The 22,576-nt window shown below is 38.0% G+C and overlaps 1 long non-coding RNA gene across 6 annotated transcripts in view; it reads left to right on the forward strand.

Annotated features, from left to right (window-relative positions):
* LOC131413810 (uncharacterized) overlaps nt 1-22,012 on the forward strand; it is a 40,234-nt gene extending 18,222 nt beyond the window's left edge. For 3 of the 6 annotated variants that reach the window (XR_009222030.1, XR_009222028.1, XR_009222027.1), the window contains one exon: nt 1,660-1,875. This is a non-coding gene — a long non-coding RNA (uncharacterized LOC131413810). Of the gene's footprint in view, nt 1-1,659; nt 1,876-5,162; nt 5,456-19,949 lie in introns of those variants that run through there. The other 3 variants (XR_009222032.1, XR_009222031.1, XR_009222029.1) reach the window with 3 other exon arrangements.
* The last annotated feature ends 564 nt before the right edge of the window (nt 22,013-22,576 follow it).

Below are 22,576 nucleotides of genomic sequence, written 5' to 3' on the forward strand. Positions count from 1 at the left end.
TTTATATGTGGGACGCCTGCCACAGCATGGCTTGATAAGCAGTGTGTAGGTCCACGTCCAGGATCCGAACCTGTGAACCTTGGGCTGCCAAAGTGGATCGTGCCAGTAAGCCACCAGGCCAGCGCTGAATTGTAGACTTTAAATGGGTGATTTTATCGTATATAAATTATATCTCAATAAAACTGTTATTTTTAAAAATTGTATCAACCTTTTATTTAATATCACAACTAAAGAATAGAGACCTGCTTATGAAACATAGCTCAAGTTGGTGATGGAGTTACGACTGGATGTCATTCTTGCCAATATTTACTGCCCTAAGTGAGGTTTTATGTGGGGTTGGAGCAACCATCTCCTTTGAAGCAGGTGTCTGATTGAAAAGGAAATCTCTCCTTTCCTAATATCACCTCCTGCCAAAAGGTGGAGGATCAAATTTTCCTCGGATATCTCTCAAGCAGAAGGGTGAGATTATTTAAGAAAACGACTGAAAGCAGTCTGGTAGTATCTGGATGTTGTTTGTTATGTTTTTTCATAGAGCAGTAGTTCTCAACCTTGGCAGTGTAGTGGAATCACCTGGAGAGTTTTAACACCACCAATGCCTGGGTGGTGTTAAAAATTCTGAATTACTTGGTATGAGGTGAGGCCTGGGGTTTGGCATTTTAAAAGCTTCTCCAGTGATTCTAATGTGCAGACAAGGTTGAGAGGCATTGCTGTGGAGAAAAAGGAGTAGCAGAGTATCTGACTAGTGTATTGATCTCTTGATGCTCTGAAATTTCCATTTACTGCTCGTTTTCAAAAGCTTAAAATTAGGCCTAGCCCAGACAGGTGATGTTGGCAAGTGCCTAGAACAGCTAAGTTATTCTTAGTGGTGGTATTTAGGTTAGTACTTTCATTACTAATTTTAAGCTTCCAAGAACCATATGTCAATGATTGATACATTAGATGCTCTATATTGAGGATATAGAATAACACAGCAGAGACCATCAAAGCTATTAAGTTCAACAAAAGTAAACAATCACATAGAAATAACTCAAAAACACCATGGCTGACATAAACTATGTCTGGTTAGTTGAACTTAGCCAAAATGAGTTGTTCTTTAAGAACAATTTAGGGTCGGCCCTGTGGCTTAGCAGTTAAGTACGCGAGCTCTGCTGCTGGCGGCCTGGGTTCAGATCCTGGTCGCGCACCAACGCACTGCTTCTCCCGCCATGCTGAGGCCGTGTCCCACAAACAGCAACTAGGAGGCTGTGCAACTATGACGTACAACTATCTACTGGGGCTTTGGGGGAAAAAAATAAATAAATAAAAATTAAAAAAAAACAACAACGAAAAAACAATTTAAAAGTTATCTTTGGGCCAGCCCCAGTGGCCCAGTGGTTAAGTTAGGCACGTTCCACTTCAGCAGCCCGGTTCAGTCCCGGGCACGGACCTACACCACTTGTCTATCAGTGGCCATGCTGTGGCGGCAGCCCACATACAAAATAGAGGAAGACTGGCACAGATGTTAGCTCATGGCAAATCTGCCTCAGCCAAAAAAGAAAAGACAAAAGCCATCTTTAAGACTATAATGATCTTTAAGAATGTAACCAGCTTTCTGAGAAAGTCACAGTTAATCCTTTATTTCAAAATTATGATTGATATTGTTTATTGCTTTTTCCTCAGAAACCTGCAAAGTGCTTGAGAATCACAGACCGATACTCCTGCAGTCACAACTTCAGAAACACTTTTAGAGGTTCATGGCTTCCATCAACAGTAAATTATGCCCAAGACCACACCGGTAATGCCTGTATGGCGCCTTTGACTTTTTAAACCTGATTTTTAAAAACCAAAATTTCACATGTGAAATGTGCACATTTCTTTATACATATTGCACTGCAATAAAAGATTTTTAAATTATACATACAAGTAATTTTTTTTTTTTTGTGAGGAGATCAGCCCTGTGCTAACATCTGCCAATCCTCCTCTTTTTTTTTTTTTTTTTTTTGCTGAGGAAGACGGCCCTGGGCTAACATCCGTGCCCATCTTCCTCCACTTTATATGGGACGCCGGCACAGCATGGCCTGCCAAGCAGTGCGCAGGTGCGCGCCCGGGATCCGAACCAGCGAACCCCGGGCCGCCGCAGCGGAGCGTGCGCACCCAACCGCTTGAGCCACCGGGCCGGCCCCTACATATAAGTAACTTTAAAAGTCAAATACGTCAATAAACCTGATAGTAAAAACCCACCATCCCCTATCTCCATCTTTCTCTATCCTGGCTTTCCATTCCCCAGAAGTAACCTCTTTACACACTTGTAGCTGGTTCTTCAGTATTTACTACCATATTTCTAGATGCCAGTTTATGAGGCTATTAATTCATCCTCAAAATCATTGTCAGAGTGGTAAAATTCCTCCCAATGACTATAAACACATAGTAGTTTATCAATTCAACTGTTTTCTTTAAAGACATCCTTCCTGGAGCCCTCTGTCCTGTTCTAGTCTAGGGTGGTCACTTTCTAGGTAGGTTACATGGGAGTTCATGTCACCGTAATTTAAGGAATTCCCTTCTTCTGTCCCTGGGGTCATGGTTCCTATGTTTTCACTTTCTTGGATTACACCCTTGCCTTGTGAAGCACATCTCCTATTGGAAGGTAAATTGTTTAAGACCTGCCATTTCTGATTGTGTGTCTATTCTACCCTCATACTGGGGTGATTCAGTTATAGAATTCTATGTTGTAAATAATTTTCTCTTACATTTTGGAAGGCATTGCTCAAAGATCTTCTGGATTCCACTGTTTTTGTTGAGAAGCTTTGTAGTGTTTTATTTATTTCAATTGTAGTGAAATTTCAGGTTGATATGTCTTGATATGATTCTTTGTAATTTATTTTGCTGGGCACTCAGTAAACCTTCACAATCTGGACATTGATATCTTTTGGTTTGGTTTTGATATCTTATTTCTTTGAAAAATTTATCATCTCTATTGCTCTTTTTCCTCTTTGTGGAACTCCTATTTGTTTGATGTTAGACTTCCTGGACTAGTTGCACTCACTAATTTTCATATCTTTTTTCCTCCTATTTCCAATATCTTCGATTTTTGTTCTACTTCATAGGAGAATTCCTCTATTTTATTTTCCAACCTAACTATTGAATTTTTAAAAATTTTTGGCTGTCATATTTTCATTTCTAAGAACTCTTTCTAATTCTCTTAATGTACTTTTAAGAAATCTGTTCTTGTGTCATAGATGTAATATCTTCTGTTATCTCTCTAAATGTTGTTACAGATTTTTTTTCTCATTCCGTGCACATTCTGTTTATCTGAACTTCCTTTTTTTATCTCTTTCATGATAGAATGTTTCCTTAAATGTTTTAGTTATTTAGTTATTTCTTTTATTTCTTTTTTTTTTTTGCTGAGGAAGATTCTCCCTGAGCTAACATCTGTTGCCAATCTTCCTCTTTTTGCTTGAATAAGATTATCCCTGGGCTAACATCTGTGCCAATCTTCCTCTTTTTTGTATGTGGGACACTGCCACAGCATGGCTTGATGTGTGGTGTGTAGGTCTGCACCTGGGATCCGGGCCCACGGACTCTAGGCCGCCAAAGTGGAACATGCGAACTTAACTACTACGCCACTGGGCCATCCCCTTTAAATGTTTATTTAAAAGGAAGATAACAAAAAACTATTGGGAGTTTTGTGAAGCTTTGTATATGTGAGTCCGATCACTAGGGGGTGATCAGGCAAGAATCTGGATATTTGATTGGGGCTTCACCAAATCTGAGCATCTGTAGGGTTTTTGTCTTGACTTGGTCAGTTTTCCCAGAGAATAATCCTCCAATCTCCTGCCTAGGATGCAGTTATGGTTTTAATTTTGTCCCCCAAAAAGATAGGTTCAAGCCCTTGCCTCCAGTACCTCAGAATGTGACCTTGTTTGGAAATAGGGTCATTGCAGATGTAATTTGTTAAGATGAGGTCATACTGGAGTAGGATGAGCCCTTAATCCAATATGGTGGTGTTCTTATAAGAAAAAGACATAGAGCGACATACACACAGGGAGAGGACGACCGTGTGAGGATGGAAGCAAAGACTGGAGTAATGCATCCATGCACCAAGGAACACCTTGGGTTACCAGAAGCTGGAAGAGGCAAGGAAGAATCCTAGAAGTTTCAGAGACAGCAAGGCCCTGCCAACATCTTGATTTAGAACTACTAGCTTCCTGAACTGTGAGACAATATGTGTCTGTTGTTTAAAGCCACCTAGTTTGTAATACTTTGCTACAACAGCCCTAGGAAACTAATATAGGTATATAAGCCTCGTTTTTAAGATTCTAGGAACCTGCAGGGCAAGGGTGCTAGAGGTTCTCCCCATTCAGTATATCTAGACTTCTATGTATTCCCTCTCTTCTCATTATGGCACCTCACCCCTGTGCTCACCTCTGCCTCAGATCCTCTTTGGTTCAATTTTTCCAGTTTCTAACCTCCAATATTATGCCACAATGGAGGAAGGATAGCCTACTGGTGGTACAGGGTGGGGGGAGTGACCAGAGTTCTGACCTGGTGTTTTAACTGCTCCTTATACATATTATCAATCAATCTTCCCATCCTCTCATCCTACCTTTGGAGGTAATTGGTCCTTCTGAGTTCAAGTCTTCTCTGGGGTTTCTGCCCTTCAGATTAGTTTGTTCTAACCTGCTCCCCTTACAATTGAAAGGTAGGTAGGCTTTTAGCTTTTTCAGTGCTAAGTCAATTTTCACATGTCCATCTGCTTTTTTTGCTGTCAATATTTTGGCCTTTATTTTTTATTCTTATGGGTCTGTATCTTTTTTAAAAAGATCATTTATGATTATTTTGGTGATGACTCAGGAAGAGGCAGAGAAATGGATGTGCTTAATCAAGAATGTTTAGCTGGAAATCCAATCATACAACTTTATAGAGGATCCAGTTGCCAGTTAAGTAAGAATAGAAGAGAACTTGCTCAACTTGATAAAGGGCATCTACAAAAAACTTATAGCTAATATAATATTTAATGGCTAAAAAAGGAATGTTTTCTCCTTAAGATCAGAAACAAAAGCAGTATGTTCATCACTTTTACTCAACCTTGTACCAGATGTTCTAGCCAGTATGATCAGGCAAGGAAAAAAATTAAAAGGCACCCAGATTAGAAAGAAAGAAGTTAAAACTGTCTTTATTTGTAGGTGATGTGATCGTCTGTATAGAAAATCCAGGGCTGGCCGGTGACTTCGCGGTTAAGTGCGCGCGTTCCGCTGCTGGCGGCCCGGGATCGGATCCCGGGCGTGCATCGACGTACCGCTTCTCCAGCCATGCTGAGGCCGTGTCCCACATACAGCAACTAGAAGGATGTGCAACTATGAATGCAACTATCTGCTGAGGCTTTGGGGGGAAAAATAAATAAATAAATAAAATTATAAAAAAAAAAAATCCAATAGAATGTACTAAAAAGCTTCTAGAATTAATAAATTAGTTTAGCAAGGTTGTGGTATACAAGAATTTACAAAAATCAGTTTTTTTCCATATACTAGCAAAGAACAATATTAAATTGAAATTTTAGAAAAACACTATAAATTACAATAGTACAAAAAATAAAACACGTAGGGATAACTCTGACAAAAGATATGAAAGATCTGTACACTGAAAGCTACAAAACATTGCTGAGATAAATTTTAAAAGGCCTAGGTAAACGAAGTGATATATATACCATGTTCATGGGTTGAAAGACTCAATATTGTTTAGATGTCAATTCTCCCTAAATTGATCTATAGACTCAATGCAATTTCAATCCTGAGGCTTTTTGTGTAGAAACTGACAAGCTGATTGTAAAATTCATTTGAAAGTGTAAATGTCCTACAATAGCTAAAGCAATTTCGAGAAAGAAGAAAAAAGTTAGAGGACTAACATCAGCTAATTTCAAGACTAATAAAGCTATACAAATCAAGATAGTGTGGTATTGGCACAAAGAGAGACAAATAGAGCAATGAAACAGAATAAAGAGAAGAGAAATAGACCCAATTATGTATGGATAACTGATTTTCCCAAAATGTGCAAAGGAAATTCAACAGAGAAAGGATAGTCTTTTTAACAAACGTTTCAATGGGAACAATTGGGTATTCATATGCAAAAACAAACAAAAAATGACTTTCAATCAATGACTTGCACCATATACAAAAATTAACTCAAAATGGATCATGGCCCTAAATGTAAAAGCTAAAATTATAAAACTTCTAGGAAAAAAATGGGAAAAAAATCTTTGTGACTTTGGGTTAGGCAAAGATTTCTTAGATACCACACCAAAAGCACAATCCATAAAAGAAGAAATTGATAAATCTGACTTCAACAAAATTTAAAATGTCTGCTCTTCAAAAGATACTGTGAAGAGAATGAAAAGCCAAGCCGCAGACTCAGAGAAAATATTTGCAAAATAGAATTTGGATAAAGGATTGTATCTAGAATATATTAAGAACTCTCAAAAGTCAATAATAGGAAAACAAACAACACTTAAAATATGGGCAAAAGATTTGAACAGACACTTCACCAAAGAGGATATATGGGTGAAAAGATGTTCAACATCACTAGTCATTAGAAAAATGCAAATTAAAATCAGAATGAGATACCACTGCATACCTATTAAATGGATAAAATTAGAAAGACTGACTATACCAACTGTTGGCAAGGATGTGGAGAAACTGGGACTTCCCTACACTGCTGAGGGAAACATGAAATAGAATAGCCACTTTGGAAACCAGATTGGTGATATCTTAAAAAGTTAAACATACACCTACCATATGATCCTGCTATTCCAGTGCTAGGTATTTACCCAAGGGAAATGAAAGCCTATATCCATACAGAGATTTGTAGACAGATATACATAGAAATTTTATGTGACAGCCAAAAACTGGATATAATGCAAATGTCCATCAACAAGTAATGGATAAACAGAATGTGGTATATCCATACAATGAAATGATGAATAAAAAGGAATGAACTATTGATGCATTCTACAACATGATAAATCTCAAAATAATCATGCTGAGTGAAAGAAGCCATACATAAAAGATTATATACTGTATGATTTAATTTATATGAAATTCAAGGAAATGTAAACTAATATAGTATAGTGACCAGAAAGCAGATCAATGGCTGCCTGGGAATGGGTGTATGGCTGGGAGGAGCTGGAAGAAGAGATTACAAAGGGGCACAAAGAAACTTTTGAGGATGATGGTTATGTTCGTTATCTTGATTGTGGTGGTGTGTGTATATACACATACACACATAAAACTGTATACTTTAAATATGTATAGTTTATTGTATGTCAGGTATGCAACAAAGCTGTTAAAAATTCAACTCGTTATTTTGGTGAGGTTTCAGGATGGAGCAGAGAAATAGATATGGTTCATCCATCAAAATCCAATCACATAACTTTTAAAGAAATCCTGTTTTCATTTCAAAAAGGCACTTCTAAAAATTTTGCTTGCTCTATCTATTTCTCGCTATCACTCATTAATACTTCCATTCACTTATGCCTCATTTTGTTCCCAGCCCAATCGAGTTCTGGGTTGGGTGCTAGGGATGGGCTGCAATGCAGTGAATTACCAAAGGTGGCTGGAATGTTATTGCCTGCAGAATAATTCCTTAGCTAAATCAGGTACAGATCTGTCCCTGAAGCGAGAGAATAGTTTAAGCAATCTTTCAGGTTCTTTTCTTTCCAATAAACTTATTAAGTAGTCATATTATAAATGGTTGATCTTAAAAATAAAGGAGTCAGGAAAATTAGATAGCAGGTCTTGGCATTTGTGGTTTCATATATGCACCCCTATCTTCTCCCCTTAGTCCGACCTTCATCCAAATCTTAATAATATCTAAAAAAGACCTTGACCCTCAGGCTTCTGGGATGGGTGGAGTGAGCATGAATGATATACACATGTAAGATATGCCCAGGACATGTATGGACATGTCAGAGGCACACCTATGCCAGGATTGGTGAATCTATACTGGAATTCTTTTGCTCAGAAATGCTTTAATCATGCATTACTTTCTTTAATAAAAGGAGCCTCTGGTTTTACCAGTTCTATTTTACTCACAACCCCAGTAGGCAAATAATGATTTTAATTTAAAATGTTTTTGTTCTCACAGTGAATGGGAGAGTCCCAAAATGATCAGGAAATTTTCCTGAGTATAATTCAAAACCAGAAGCTGCCAGTTCTCAAAGACCTTTAAAATAGAAACCAGAAGGCTCTGGTCTGGAATAGCACCTTAAAAAGGAGGTAAAGCTGTTTACTAAATTATTTAAGGAATCAGGAGGGAAAAAGGAAGAAAATTGGGGAAAATAATTTCTTGAAGGTAGTGTCCATGTTTTATTACCTCTGTATTCATACCACCAAGCACAGTGGGCAGAAATCTGTTGGACATCTATTATTTTGGGTGTAATTTGCATTTCTTTCCTCTTCCTCTGACACCAGGCCACCCTCTTTCCCACGAGGGAGCCATTTCATGTGGCTCTGGTGAGACTTAACGTTTACTCAGCCACAGGAGACCAGGCCTGGCCATTCAGTTCCCTGGGAACAGTATTTGGTTCAGAAACAGGCACATGAACTAAGCCGGGCCAATTACAGTTCTCCCCAAGTCCTTTCTTGCTTGTTTGTTGGAGAGACTTTTCTGACATACTAACATAGCCTCTGATTGCTGGAGAAAAACATGAGGCCCTGAGGACTGTGTTTGAGCCCCCCAGATTCAGCTGTGGCTGGAAGTAGCCACAATGCTTTTCTATTTGAGCTAACTTGAGTTGGGTTTCTGTCACTTGCAACCCAAAGAATTCCAACTAGTGCAATCATAATGATTTAATGACACCCTTTAAAATATGATTTTTAAAATAAATACAAAGGTAAGGTGTCTTTCAACTCAAATGAAAACAAAATACAAGAAAATAAAATTTAACCACATCTTGGAAGAGTATAATTTGCAAGTAGGAACAATTTATAAACAGTAAAATCTTTTAGACAATAATAGAGGTAGTGAGGGAATCTAAAAATTTCTTTTTAGAATTTTTAGAAATAGTCTCTCATCAAAAATGGCTTAGCTACCTAGATCTGAAGATCCAGTGATGTCTCAAGACCTCTGAGAAGGCAACTATAGTGTATACGTCTAAATTGCAATCAACTTAAGAATAAAATGAAGCTAATTTTTCCTTTAGTATCCTAATTGCAATGACTTTGAGGCCCTACCTACCCACTGAGATACCTAGGCTGTGTCATATATGCCCTGTCTTTTCTCAGAGTTCCCCAGGTATCCTCTCACATGCTGGGGACAAAATTACTCTCACTCTTCTACTCCTGTCTTCTCATCAGTTTCCTGGGCTGTCTGGGTTCTCCAAGAGGAGTCCATGGTCAAGAAGCAGTGCTGTCTCCTGAATTCCCTACTGCCTCCTTGGGCTGCCAGAGCAGTGCGAGTTCTCACGTAAAGGTGGGGAGAATGGCTTCCCAGTAAGTGCAGACCTTATATTATCGGCTGGGTCCCGAAGTAGCACTAAAGTCACATAAGGTTGGTCACGAAAACAGGTTGAGCCATAAGATCAAACATGGCTTCTCTCTCTCTCTCTCTCACACACACACGTGCATGCACGCACACACACACACACACACACACGCTCATACGTACACATACTGCTCTTTGGGCATAGAACACAACTGTTTCTCTAAAGTAAATAGTCTCTCTGCCTACAGCACAGACAAACTTTACCTTTGTCATATTAAGCAGTCTAGTAATGTAGAAGCTTTCACATCTCCATTTCAAAAGAAGCTCTTTGGTTTACTTTTCTTTAATGGGACTGTTGTAATTTATCACTTCCTTCTTTACACTTTTCTATATTCTCTGAATTTCTTTTTTTTTTTTTTGGTGTTAACATTTTATCTGAGTGACATTTTATCAACATTTGAGTGACATTTATCAACATTTTATCTTTTCCCTTTACCCATCAGCATTTATAATATAATTGTGTTTAATGTTTCTTCTACATTTATTGAGAATCACATCAGACAGTGTTATAATTTTTACTTCCATGATCAAACATAATTTTTTTGTGTGTGAGGAAGATTGGCCCTGAGCTAACATCTGTTGCCAATCTTCCTCTATTTCATATGTGGGAAGCCACCACAGCACGGGTTGATGAGTGGTGCGTTAGTCCACGCCCAGGATTCAAACCTGCAAACCTGGGCTGCCGAAGCAGAGCGTAGGAACTTAATCACTGTGCCACCGGGCTGGCCCTCAAACAGAATTTAGAAAACTCAAGAAGAGGAGAAAAGTCTGTCGTATTTATCCATATTTTTACTCTTTCCATTGTTTCTTTTTTCCTGATGTTCCAAGATTCTTTCTTTCATAATTTTCTTTCTGTTTAGAAATCTTCCTTTAGGGTGCCAGCCCGGTGGTGCAAGCGGTTAAGTGAGCACGCTCCCTGCGGCGGCCCGGGTTTCGCCGGTTTGGATCCTGGGCGCTCACCCACGCACCGCTTGTCAAGCCATGCTGTGGCGGCGTCCCATATAAAGTGAAGGAAGATGGGCATGGATGTTAGCCCAGGGCCGGTCTTCCTCAGTAAAAAGAGGAGGATTGGCGGATGTTAGCTCAGGGCTGATCCTCCTCACAAAAAAAAAAGAAAGATCTTCCTTTAGCCATTCTTTTAGGTTAGTCTACTGGTGCCACATTCTTTTAGTTTTTCTTTAAATATGAGAATGCCTAGATTTCCCCTTCATTCATGAAGAATACTTTCACTGAATATATAATTTTGAGTTCACAGTTATTTTCTTAAACTCTTCAAAAATGTTGTGCCCGGGGCCAGCCCCGTGGCATAGCGGTTAAGTGTGCGTGCTCTGCTGCTGGCGGCCCTGGTTCGGATCCGGGGCACACACTGAGGCACCGCTTGTCAGGCCATGCTGTGGCGGCATCCCATATAAAGTGGAGGAAGATAGGCAGAGATGTTAGCCCAGGGCCAGACTGCCTCAGCAAAAAGAGGAGGATTGGCATGGATGTTAGCTCAGGGCTGATCTTCCTCACAAAAAAAAACAACAAAAAACGTTTTGCCACTTTGTTTTGGCCTCCATGATTTCTGATGAGAAATCTGCTCTCATTGAAATTGTTTTTAATCTATGGGTAAGGCATTGTTCCTCTCTCTTGTTTTCAAGATTTTTTCTCTGTCCTTAGTTTTCAGAAGTTTGATTATGATGTGTCTTGGCATGTATTTCTTTGAGCTTATTCTGTTTGGGGTTCAATAGCTTCTTGAATCTCTAGGTTTATATATTACACCAAATTCAGGAAGAATTCAACATTATTTTGTTGAACACTTTTTCAGTCTCACCCCCTTTCTCCTCTCTGATAGCACAAATGAAAGACTTTTGTTATGGTCCTACAAGTCCCTGAGGTTCTGTTCATTTTTTTACTTCAGTCTATTTTCTTTCTGTGTTCATATTCAGTAAGTTTTATTGATCTAACTTCAAACTCACTGATTTATTCTTCTATCCTCTTGAGTCAGCTATTGAGCTCATCCAGTGAGCTTTTATATTTTATTGGATTTTTCAGTTCTAAAATTTTCGTTTGGCTCTTCTTTATAGTTTCTACTTTTTTGCTGAAACTTTCTATTTTTTCATTTGTTTCAAGCATGTTCAAAATTTCTCACTGACGCGTGTTTTGACGGCTGCTTTAAAATCCTTATCAGAGAGTGCCACTGTCTGTGTCATCTTGGTCTTGCTGTCTGCTGATTGTCTTTTCTCACTTTAGTTGAGATTTTCCTGATTCTTGGGAAAATGAGTGATTTTAAAAAATTAGTTCTAGACATTTATTATGTTGTGAGACTCTGGATCTTATTTAAATCTTCAGTTCGAGCAAGTTTCCTCTAACATTACACCAGTGGGGGAAGGATGATGCTGTCTTGTCACTGCCAGAGAAGTGGAAGTCGAAGGTCTTCACATGGTATCCACTGAAACTTTGGAGGATGGAGGGGCTTGTCACTGACTGATCAAGATGAAAGTCCTGGCTCCTCACTTGGCCTTCTCTGACACCACCCTAGTGGGGAGAAGCAGGGAGGAGGACTGCCTCATTCCAGCTGGGCGAGGATGGAAGTCTAGGCTCCCCATTCAGCTTCTGTTGACAGGGGTGGGGGTGGGGCCTCAATTTTTACTGTGGCATTTGGTTGCGGTAGGGCTAGTATTGTCCAAACATTTTCAGTTTTGCTAGACTGCACTTTCCTGTCCTTTGGCTAGAAAGAACAGGCTTTTTTTTATTTATTATTATTGTCTACATCTGTTGGCATTTCTGGATTGTTAGCTTCTCCAGCACCCAGTTGAGAATATGAGGGAAAAAGAAAACCCAGGGAACTCAATGCATGTCATACCTTGGGTCCGTTCTGTTTTCTTCGCTCCGCCTGTCAGAGTCTTCTTATATTTGTTTTATAAATAATGTCCAGGGTTTTTAGTTGTATTTAGTGGTAGGAACAAGGAGAAGTGTGTCTATTCCATCACATCCACAACCAAAAGTTTCTTTAGTTTACTTTTCACACCTAAAAGACCCAGTCAGGAGTCATATTGCTTGTATTTAAATCCCAACTGTGCCATCTTGGATAATGCTTTAAGTCTCTGTTTACTCATCTGTAAAATGGAAATTATACTAGTACTTGCCTCATGGGGTTGTAGTGAGGATTAAATGAATATATATACACATATATATTCCAATTATGATATACATACATCTCTATCTCTATCTATCTATCCATCATTCTATGTATGTATGTATGTATGTATGTATCTATCTATCTATCTATCTATCTCAGCCCAGTGCCAGTGGCTGGCACATAGTAAGTACTCAACAAAGCAGTGAGCTATTATTATTTACAATAGCATAAGATAGATATCTACTGGGTAGATTGTCCCAACCCATGGGTTAGCAAGCTCTAGTTTCTTCTTTCAAGGTTTTGTGCTATCTATTATATTCCAGGAGGAGGTATCTGGAGTCCACTCGTGAATTAACCCACACTTGAACCCAACCTCTCTATTGCATGACACCTTAAGGTCTCAATCCTCAGTACCAAAAACAGGCCCTTTTCTGCTGGTCACCATTTCCCGCATCATAACTGCTCCAGGTAGCTGAAGCTCTCCACTGCTTCAAGTGTTCACAGCGGTCTCTCCTTAGTTTTCCCCAAAACATCTTGTATATCAGGCTTACCAAAAGTTTTAACATAATTAAGAATATTAGCACAGAGCAAATGGAACTTTAAAAACAGTATATTAATCATCACCACTCTTAAATCACCCATGCTACAAAATCTTGGTTATTTTGTGTTAACTAAAGGTTCTTGAAAGTGTTTTTTTCTATAGGATACAGCTCTTACAAACTATAAAGCAAAAAAAAAATTACAGCTATAATTTTTAAAACAACAGTATTTTCTCTTATCCCTATAATGCTAGGAACAGTCTACAACAAAAGAGTATCAAAACCACCTATTAAAAAAATACGTTTTCTGTGTCTTTCCACTAAGGATTCAAACATCTTAAGGAATAATTAATTAGATAGCTCAAATTTATATAACTCTATACTCTACCGATAAAGACACATGTTTTTTTTAAGGAAGATTGGCCCTGCGCTAACATCTATTGCCAATCTTCCTCTTTTTTCCTTTTTTTTACCAAAGCCCCAGTACATAGTTCTGTGTCGTAGTTGTAGAGTTGTAGCTCTTCTATATGGGACGCTGCCTCAGCATGGCTTGATAAGCGGTGAGTAGGTCCACGCCCAGGATCAGAACTGGCAGACCCTGGGCCACCAAAGCGGAACACACGAACTTAACCGCTACGCCACCAGGCCGGCCCCACATCTTTTTATGTGTCCAAGAAATATTCAAAAAACGTGATTTTAGAAAAATCAATAAATTTCAAAAAATAGAAATAATATAGGCAACATTAGTTTTTGACAATATTATTTTGTACCTAATACAATTAAATTAGAAATTAATAACAAAACTATACAAACAAATCATAAATATTTTTTGTATCAAAGAGGAAATTGAAACTGAAATGTGAGAACACATGGTAAAACATCTGAGATACATACAAAGCAGTGCTTGGAGGAAAATGCAAAGTCCTAACACATACATTAATTTTTGAAAAGCAAGACTGACAGTAAAAGAATTAAATGTCCAAATCAAGAAATTAGAAAAAGCACAAGAAAATAAGCCTAGTGATATAAAAATTAATGAATTAATAAAGATAAAAGCAGAAATTAAAAACTTTGAAAAAAATGGCAGTGAGAAATAAACCCACAACCTAATTCTTCAAAAATAAAGCAAGACAAACTGTTATTTAATTTAATCATAAATGCAGAAAATAAGAATTTATATGATGGAATTAATCATAGATACAAGAGAAATTAATAGATTCAGAAGGCACTACCTTGTATATCACTATAAAATAAATTTGAGAACCTGGTTCAAATGAGAGATTACCAAAACTGAGCTCAGAATGGATATAAAATATAGAGACTAATTACCATAGAAAATACGGGGAAATATTAAAGAGCTACTCCCCGAAAAGCACGCTGGCACAGACTTCTGCCAAATCTTTAAAACATAGTGACTCTGGGGCCGGCCCCGTGGCTTAGCGGTTGAGTGTGTGTGCACTGCTGCTGGCGGCCTGGGTTCGGATCCCGGGCGTGCACCAACGCACCGCTTCTCCCGCCATGCTGAGGCCACGTCCCACATACAGCAACTAGAAGGCTGTGCAACTATGACATACAACTATATACTGGGGCTTTGGGGGGAAAAAATAAAAATAAATAAAAATTAAAAAAAAAAAAAGAAATAGTGACTCTGTGCTTCTATATTCTAAAGCATGCAGGGATAAAACTTCTAAATTTCTAATGAAATGAATGTAACTACAAAGATAATACAAAAAAAAAAGCCTCTACAGCTCAATATATGAATATGTATATAAAAATCCTAAATACCATATTAGCAAACAGAATTAAAGAGTACATTAAAAGAGTAATACAACTTGACTAAGTGGTATTTACTCCAGGCATGCAAGAATTTTTCAATAATTCACTATTTAGTAGAGAAAAAGTGGTAATATTATATAACCATCTCCACAAGTGCTGAAAAGCATTTGATGAAATCTAACACCAATTTTTAAAATAATAGCTGTTAATAAAATAGGAATAAGATGGATTTTTCAATAAATTGTATTGAGATAATTGGCTATTCAAATGAAAAAAAAGAATTGAATTACTGCTTCTCACTTTATAGCAAAACAAATTGCAGATGCATTAGATTACATGTAAAAAAAAGGTAAACACATAAAAGTATTAGAAGAAAATATGCGAGAACTTCCAAAATAATCTTGGACCAGGGTAAAACTTGCCCAGTGCCAAGCAAAAATCAAGAAACCATAAGACAACATATTTATATATTCAATAATCTAAAAACAAAAAAGAATTCTGCATAGCATTGAAACTCCATAAACAAAGGAAAAGGACAAACGATAAACTTGGCAAAATATTTATAACACATCACAAATTTAATTTTCCTACATAGAGTGCCTACAGACTAATAATAAACAGCCAAAATCCAATATAAAAATGGCAAAGAACATAGTGCACAGAAAAGGAAATACAAATGGCTCTTAAACATATAAATACACGCATGATCTCATTCATTATAAAAGATACCATTTTTTATATGTCAGATTGGAAAATGTAAAAAGTGTGGCTACACATCACATTGGTGAGGGTTGTAGAAATAGCCAGTCCCGTATATTTTCAGTGGTAATGAAAATTGATTTAATTTTTGTGAAAGCACTTTAGCAATACCTGCCAAAATACAAATGCATGTACCCTTTGACTTACCAATTCCATTAATAAGGATTTGTCCTACAAAAATATTAATAATTTATGATATTTCACACAAACAAGGATTTGCACAAACAAGGATTCACTATAGCATTGCTATATATGTTTATTTAATAGCTAAACATTGGAAATAATCTACATGTCCAAAATTAGGGGACCAATTTCCTAATTACAGTAGATATATACAACAGAATACTCCACAGCTTTTACAAAAGGAACAGCACTATGTGTACTGGTCAGGAACCATCTCCAAGATACATTATCAAATAAAAAGGCAAAAGGCAAAATAGTGATAGGGAATGTTGCCATTTGTTTGTATAAAACAAAAATAAACCCACAAAAATACATATTTAATATTGCTATTTTATATTTACATATTACATATATTTTTTGTATTTCTGTAAGTTGACCCAAGACACTGGCAACCCTGATTGCTTCATATGAGTGAATTGGGTGCTTGAAGGAAAGATGCAGGAAGGAAGCTTACTTTTCACTCAATATCCTTGTCTTATGTCAGCTTCCCTAGATGCAGAGCCTGAGACAGGGATTCTTGAGTGTGTGCTTTCAGGAGAAGGGGAGTGTGGTAAGCAAGAAAGTGAAAGGATCAAAAGCTCAACAAGAATGTGTCTTAGTTGGAGTTTGGCTTCTGCCTGATACCCTGAGGAACTCTAGAGTATGAATTATGCCATAGCGTTGGTTTTACCCTGAGACAAAGGGTCCAGGCTTTTGTGCCCTTATCAGTCACTCATTGGCTGTGAGCTGCCCTCAAGAGGGAGTATACTCTCAGGAGAGGTGGCTCCTATTGGCCAAAGACAATGCTCTAGAAAAGGAGGCAGCTCTGTGCAATTAGCAATTAGTCTTCAGAGCAGCTGAAGAATCAGATTAGAAAAAGGGATCTGGTCCCAATAGGTGTCTACTACAACCTCATCGTACTTTTTGAAATCTATAGAGTATGTATTTACCTCCTCAAAAAAAAAATCAATTAAAAAATCAATATTACAGGGCCAGCCCGGTGGCTTAGCGGTTAAGTGCGCGCGCTCCACTGCTGGCGGCCCGGGTTCGGATCCTGGGCGCGCACTGACGCACTGCTTGTCCGGCCATGCTGAGGCCGCATCCCACATACAGCAACTAGAAGGATGTGCAACTATGACATACAACTATCTACTGGGGCTTTGGGGAAGAAAAAAAGGAGGAGGATTGGCAATAGATGTTAGCTCAGAGCCAATCTTCCTCAGCCAAAAAAGAGGAGGATTAGCACGGATGTTAGCTCAGGGCTGATCTCCCTCACCAAAAAAAAAAAAAAAAAAAAAAAAAAAGAAAAATCAATATTACAGAAGGCTATCTCTTTTTGTGATTTTCCTAGATCCTAAATTCAGCATGAATTCCAAAATTTAAACAGTAAAAATTAGCCTTAGAAATCCTTAGCAAGGCTCCAATTTGGGACCACATGTTACAATTTTTCCACCAATATTGGAACAAATTGTGTTTTTTTTGGATGAGCACCACATGAAATAGTTGGCTTGCATTTAGGTGACCTCCTGTTTGAAAAATCCACAAATTTAAATCCTGGACTCATATTCATTGATGAGAGTTCCCAGGATACAGAGAGGAATGGAGGGAAGAGTATATTTTTATCTACCATCCCAGGCTCACTGCAGGATGGAATGGTAGGGGGATCAAGCATATCATTTGTCTCTATTCTTTATTTTTCCATAGCAAATGTAGTTGTGAATGTAGTACATGTTGTACAGAAAAAAATATCCAGAAATTGGACAAAAGGCAAAAAAGACAATTAAGTGACCTTTTGATATCATATTAGAGCATATTCTAATAGACTCACCCGAGGGTCAGATCTCTCAGGAAATGTAACTTTGTTTGGCTAGCAATTGACTAGGGTTTGGATGTCTCACAACTTTGTAAAGTTAGACGTCAACTTGTAAAAACTGATAAGGTATGAGTTTTTTTCCCTGTCTGGTAGAGAAGATAACCCAAAGGTTATGGTTTTATTGTCCTGTAGGATATAAATCAGTTTCATATCCAAAACAATCTGATTTCAGCATTCCTTTTCCCACTGACATTTACATCCCAGTAACTCATATCCTCATCAAACTCTGTCTTCTGGTTCCTTCATTAATGAGTTAAATAAACTTTGACATGTGTTCGTTGTTTATATGACAATCACGCTTTTTAAATAATTTGAAAAAATATGTTTTTTCAGTGTAAGTTAACATAGTGTAAATTTATGTGGCTAGCTGGCTACAAAATAATACATCAGATGACAGTGAATCTCAGTGGAATAAAACACTACCAGATTCACTGTACACTATCTTCTCTCTTGAGGGCAGGGTTGTTCTATGTATTTAAATCTGAGCTTGTGCCTGGCTGCTGACAATTCCAAGTTGTGGAAGTTGAAGCCTTGAGTCAGGAGCTGGGTGGCGAGAGCTGGGGGTAAACAGCTAGAGCCAGGAACGGGGCCAATCAAAAGAACTCACAGAGTTGCTCTGAAGGTTAATGTGTTAAGTGGGTTTTTATTGCCCAAGGACTCCAGTGAGTCCATCCAGATGAATGCGTTGACTAGACACATTTAAAAATTCAGAGTCAAAGAGGACATGTCTTTTTAACTGTGGTAAGATATGTTGTTGTTAGTGCCCTCAAGTCAATTCCTGACTCCCACAACCCTGTATACAGCAAAGGGGAACCCTGCCTGGTCTTTTTGCGCCATCCTCTCACCTTCTGGTGCTGTATCAGACAATGCTCCACTGCTATTCACAGGGTTTTCACTGCCAATTTTTTTGGAAGTGGATGCCAGGTCCTTCTTCCTAGTCTGTCTTAGTCTGGAAGCTCCACTGAAACCTGTCCACCGTGGGTGACCCTGCTGGTATTTAGATCGCATAGCTTTCAGCATCACAGCAACACGCAGCTGTCACAGTATGACAACCAACAAATGGGTGGTGTGGTTCCCTGATCAGAACCAATCCAGGCTGCAGCTGTGAGAGCGCTGAGTCTTAACCACCAGTCCAGCAGGGCTCATAAAATATACATAACATAAAATTTACGATTTTAACCATTTTTAAGTGTACAACTCAGTGGCATTAAGTACATTCACAATGTTGTGTAAACATCACCACTATCTATCTTCAGAACTTTTTCACCTTCCCAAATAGAAACTCTCTACTCATTAAAACAATAGCTCTCCAGCCCCTCATAACCTCTATTATACTTTCTGTCTCTATGAATTTGCCTCTTGTAGGTACTTCATATAAGAGGAGTCATACGATGTTTGTTCTTTTGTGTCTGGCTTATCTCAGTAAGCATGTTTTCAAGGTTCATCCATTTTGTAGCGTGTATCAAAATTTCATTCTTTTTTAAGGCTGAATAACATTCTATTGTATATATATATACCACATTTTGTTTATCCATAAAGAGGAAATATTTTTGTGGACATTTTAACTAATTTGCCTATGTAACAGTTATTTGTTATAATATAAAAACCAACCCATCACTAAGTGTATTAAAATAACAACCTTTTTTTTTTTTTTTAAATTGCTCTTGAGTCTTTGGATAGACTAGGCAGTTCTGCTGATTTCGGCCAGGCTTCAGTGATCTCATCTGGGTTGCCTGTCGTTATCTGTGGTACCTTGTAGATTGGCTGGAAGCTGACTGGTGTGGGATAGCCTCAGCTGGGGTGGTTTGTCTCTGCTCCATGTGGTCTCTCATCCTCCAGCAGGCTAGCCTGGACTTGTTCACATGGTAATAGAATGAGAAGTGTGCAAGCCATCTTTAAGTCTAAGCTTGGAACTAGCACAATGTTACTCTTCCCTCATTCTTTTGGTCAAAGTAAGTCACAAGGCCAGCCTGGATTCAAGGGATGGGAAATAGACTCCACTATTTCATGGGAGGAGCTCAAAAATCATAGCGTCTATCCACAGATACAGGGAAGTAAATAATTGTGGCCTTCTTTGCAAACAGTCTACCACAACCGATTAAGCTAGAGTAAAATTATTTTAAAAGTTTGTTTTGTACTCCCCAAATTGACCTACAGATTCAGTGTAATCCCTATCAAAATTATAACTGCATTTTATTCTTTGCAGAAATGGACAAGCTGATTATAAAATTCATATAAAATTTCAAGAGACTCAGAATAAACAAAACAATCTTGAAAAAGAACACAGTTGGAGGACTCACACTTCCCAATTTAGAAACTTACCACAAAGCAACAGTAATCAAGACAGTATGGTACTGGCATAAGGATAAAAATAAAGAACAATGGAGTAGAATTGGGATTCCAGAAATGAACCTATATATCTATGGTCAACTGAAATTTGACAAGAATGCCAAGACCATTCAATGGGGGATACAATAGTGTTTTCAGCAATTGGTGCTGGGACAACTGGACACCCACATGCAAAAGAATGAAGTTGGATCCCTACTTGCAATACTGTGATTTATAAGAAATATATATATTTGGTCATTCAGATGACCGAAATATATTTCTCAGATATGTTTGGTCTTCATCCACAGTTCCTGGCTCACAGCTCCCCAAAATCTTGGAATTTCCTGAGCGATAAGAGCAATGGGAGTATAATATTTGGTCTCTTGTCCTCAGTTCCCGAAAGCACCTCAGGGCCATAAAGGTGACTTTTGGATCCTGGTTGCCAGGAGAACCAGCCATGTGGTCAGAGGATTGGAACTTTCAGTCTCACCCCTTGATTTCTGGGGAGTGGAGGGGGGCTTGAGGTTGAATCAGTTGCCAATGGCCAATAACTTAGTCAGTCGTGACTACATAACGAAGCCTCCATAAAAACTCAAAAGGACGGTGCCTCAGCCTTTTTTAGAGAGCTTCCATGTTGGGGAACTAAAATGCTTCCATGTGCCACCGTGGCAGGTCCCAAGCTTCACGGCTCCACAAGGACAGAAGCTCCTTTGTTTAGGATCCTACCATATGTATCTCTTCGACTGGTTGTTGATTCGGATCCTTTAATGTCCTTTGTAATAAATTGGTAATCTAGTAAGTAAACGGGTTTTCTTGAGTTCTGCGAGCCGTTCTAACAAATTAATCGAACCCAAGGAGGAGGTTGTGGGAACTTCTGATTTATATCCACTCAGTCAGAAGTACAGGTAACAACCTGGGCTTGTGACTGGCATCTGAAGTGGAAGGCAATCTTGTGGGACAGAGGCCTTTACCCATGGAATCTGATTCTATCTCTGGATGGATAGTGTCAGAATTGAGTTGTATTCTTGGACCCCTTGCTGGCATCTGAGAACTGCTTGTTGGTATGGGGAGGCCTCCATGCACCCATGTTGGAATTGGGTCCAGGAACCATTTGCACTATCTCACATTACATACAAAATAACTCAAAATGGATCAAAGACATAAATGTAAAAGCTGAAACTATAATACTCTTAGAAGAAAACATAATAGTAAATCTTCATGACCTCAGATTTGGCAATGGATTCTTAGATATGAGACCAAAAGCATGAGTAATAAAAGAAAAAATAGATAAATTGAATTTCATCAAAATTAAAAACTTCTAGTGTCATGCTTCAAATGACACTATCAAGAAAGTGAAAAGGCAACTCACAGAATGGGAGAATATCTTTACAAATCATATATCTGATTACATACTTACATCTAGAATATATAAAGAACTCTTAAAACTCAATAATAAAGACATATAACCCAATTTAAACAATGGGCAAAGGGTCTGAATAGACATTTCTCCCGAGAAGATATATAAATGGCCAATAAACACATAAAAAGATACTCAACATAATCAGTCATCAGGGAAATGCAAATCAAAACCACAAGATATCACTTCGCACCACTAGGATGGCTATCATTAAAAAGTCAGATAATAGCATGTTGGTGACAGAAATTAGTCACGAAAGACCACATATTGTATGATTCCATTTATATGAAATATCCAGAATAGGCAAATCTATAGAGACAGAGAGTAGATTATTGGTTGCTTACGGCTGGGAGGAATGGCAGGTCAGGGAGGTGATAACTAAAGGTACAGAATTTCTTTTTGGAATGATGAAAATGTTCTAAAATTACTGTTATGATGGTTGCACATATATGCAAATATATTAAAAACCACTGAATTGTATACTTTAAATATGTGAATTTTGCGGTATTTCAATTATGTATCAGTAATGCTGTTGTTTTTTAAAGGTCATATATTGTATGATTCTATTTGTATTAGATGTCCAGATAGGTAAATCCATAGAGATAGAAAGTAGATTAGTGGTTGCCAGGGATCAAGGGAAGAGGGAATCAGGAGTGACTTAAAAGTTATGGAGTTTCTTTTTGTGGTGAGTTAAATGTTCTGGAATTAGAGAGTGGTGATGGTTGCACAACATTGTGAATATACTAAAAACCACTGGACTGTACACTTTAAAATGGTGAATTTTATGTTATAGAAATTTTTTCTCAATAAAAAAATTGTTGCTTGTTTTGTTTGTTTTAGACACTGAGGGAGACTAAAGATTGCATACACTTCTATTTAAAGTGAGCTCATTAAGTATTTGATCCATTCATTAAATTGAAAGAAATCATCTCAAAAAATTTAAGTAAAAGTGCTCTGGTTTTTCTAGCTTTTCACTGCTCTGAGTTACACTGACTATAATTTGCATCATTATATATTCTTTAAATGACCATACTTACTTATGGGACAAATAAGAAACCCAACCACTATTCTAGGCTCATGTTTTTAAT

This window comes from Diceros bicornis, chromosome 2, assembly GCF_020826845.1.
Source record: "Diceros bicornis minor isolate mBicDic1 chromosome 2, mDicBic1.mat.cur, whole genome shotgun sequence".
Taxonomy (NCBI): domain Eukaryota; kingdom Metazoa; phylum Chordata; class Mammalia; order Perissodactyla; family Rhinocerotidae; genus Diceros; species Diceros bicornis.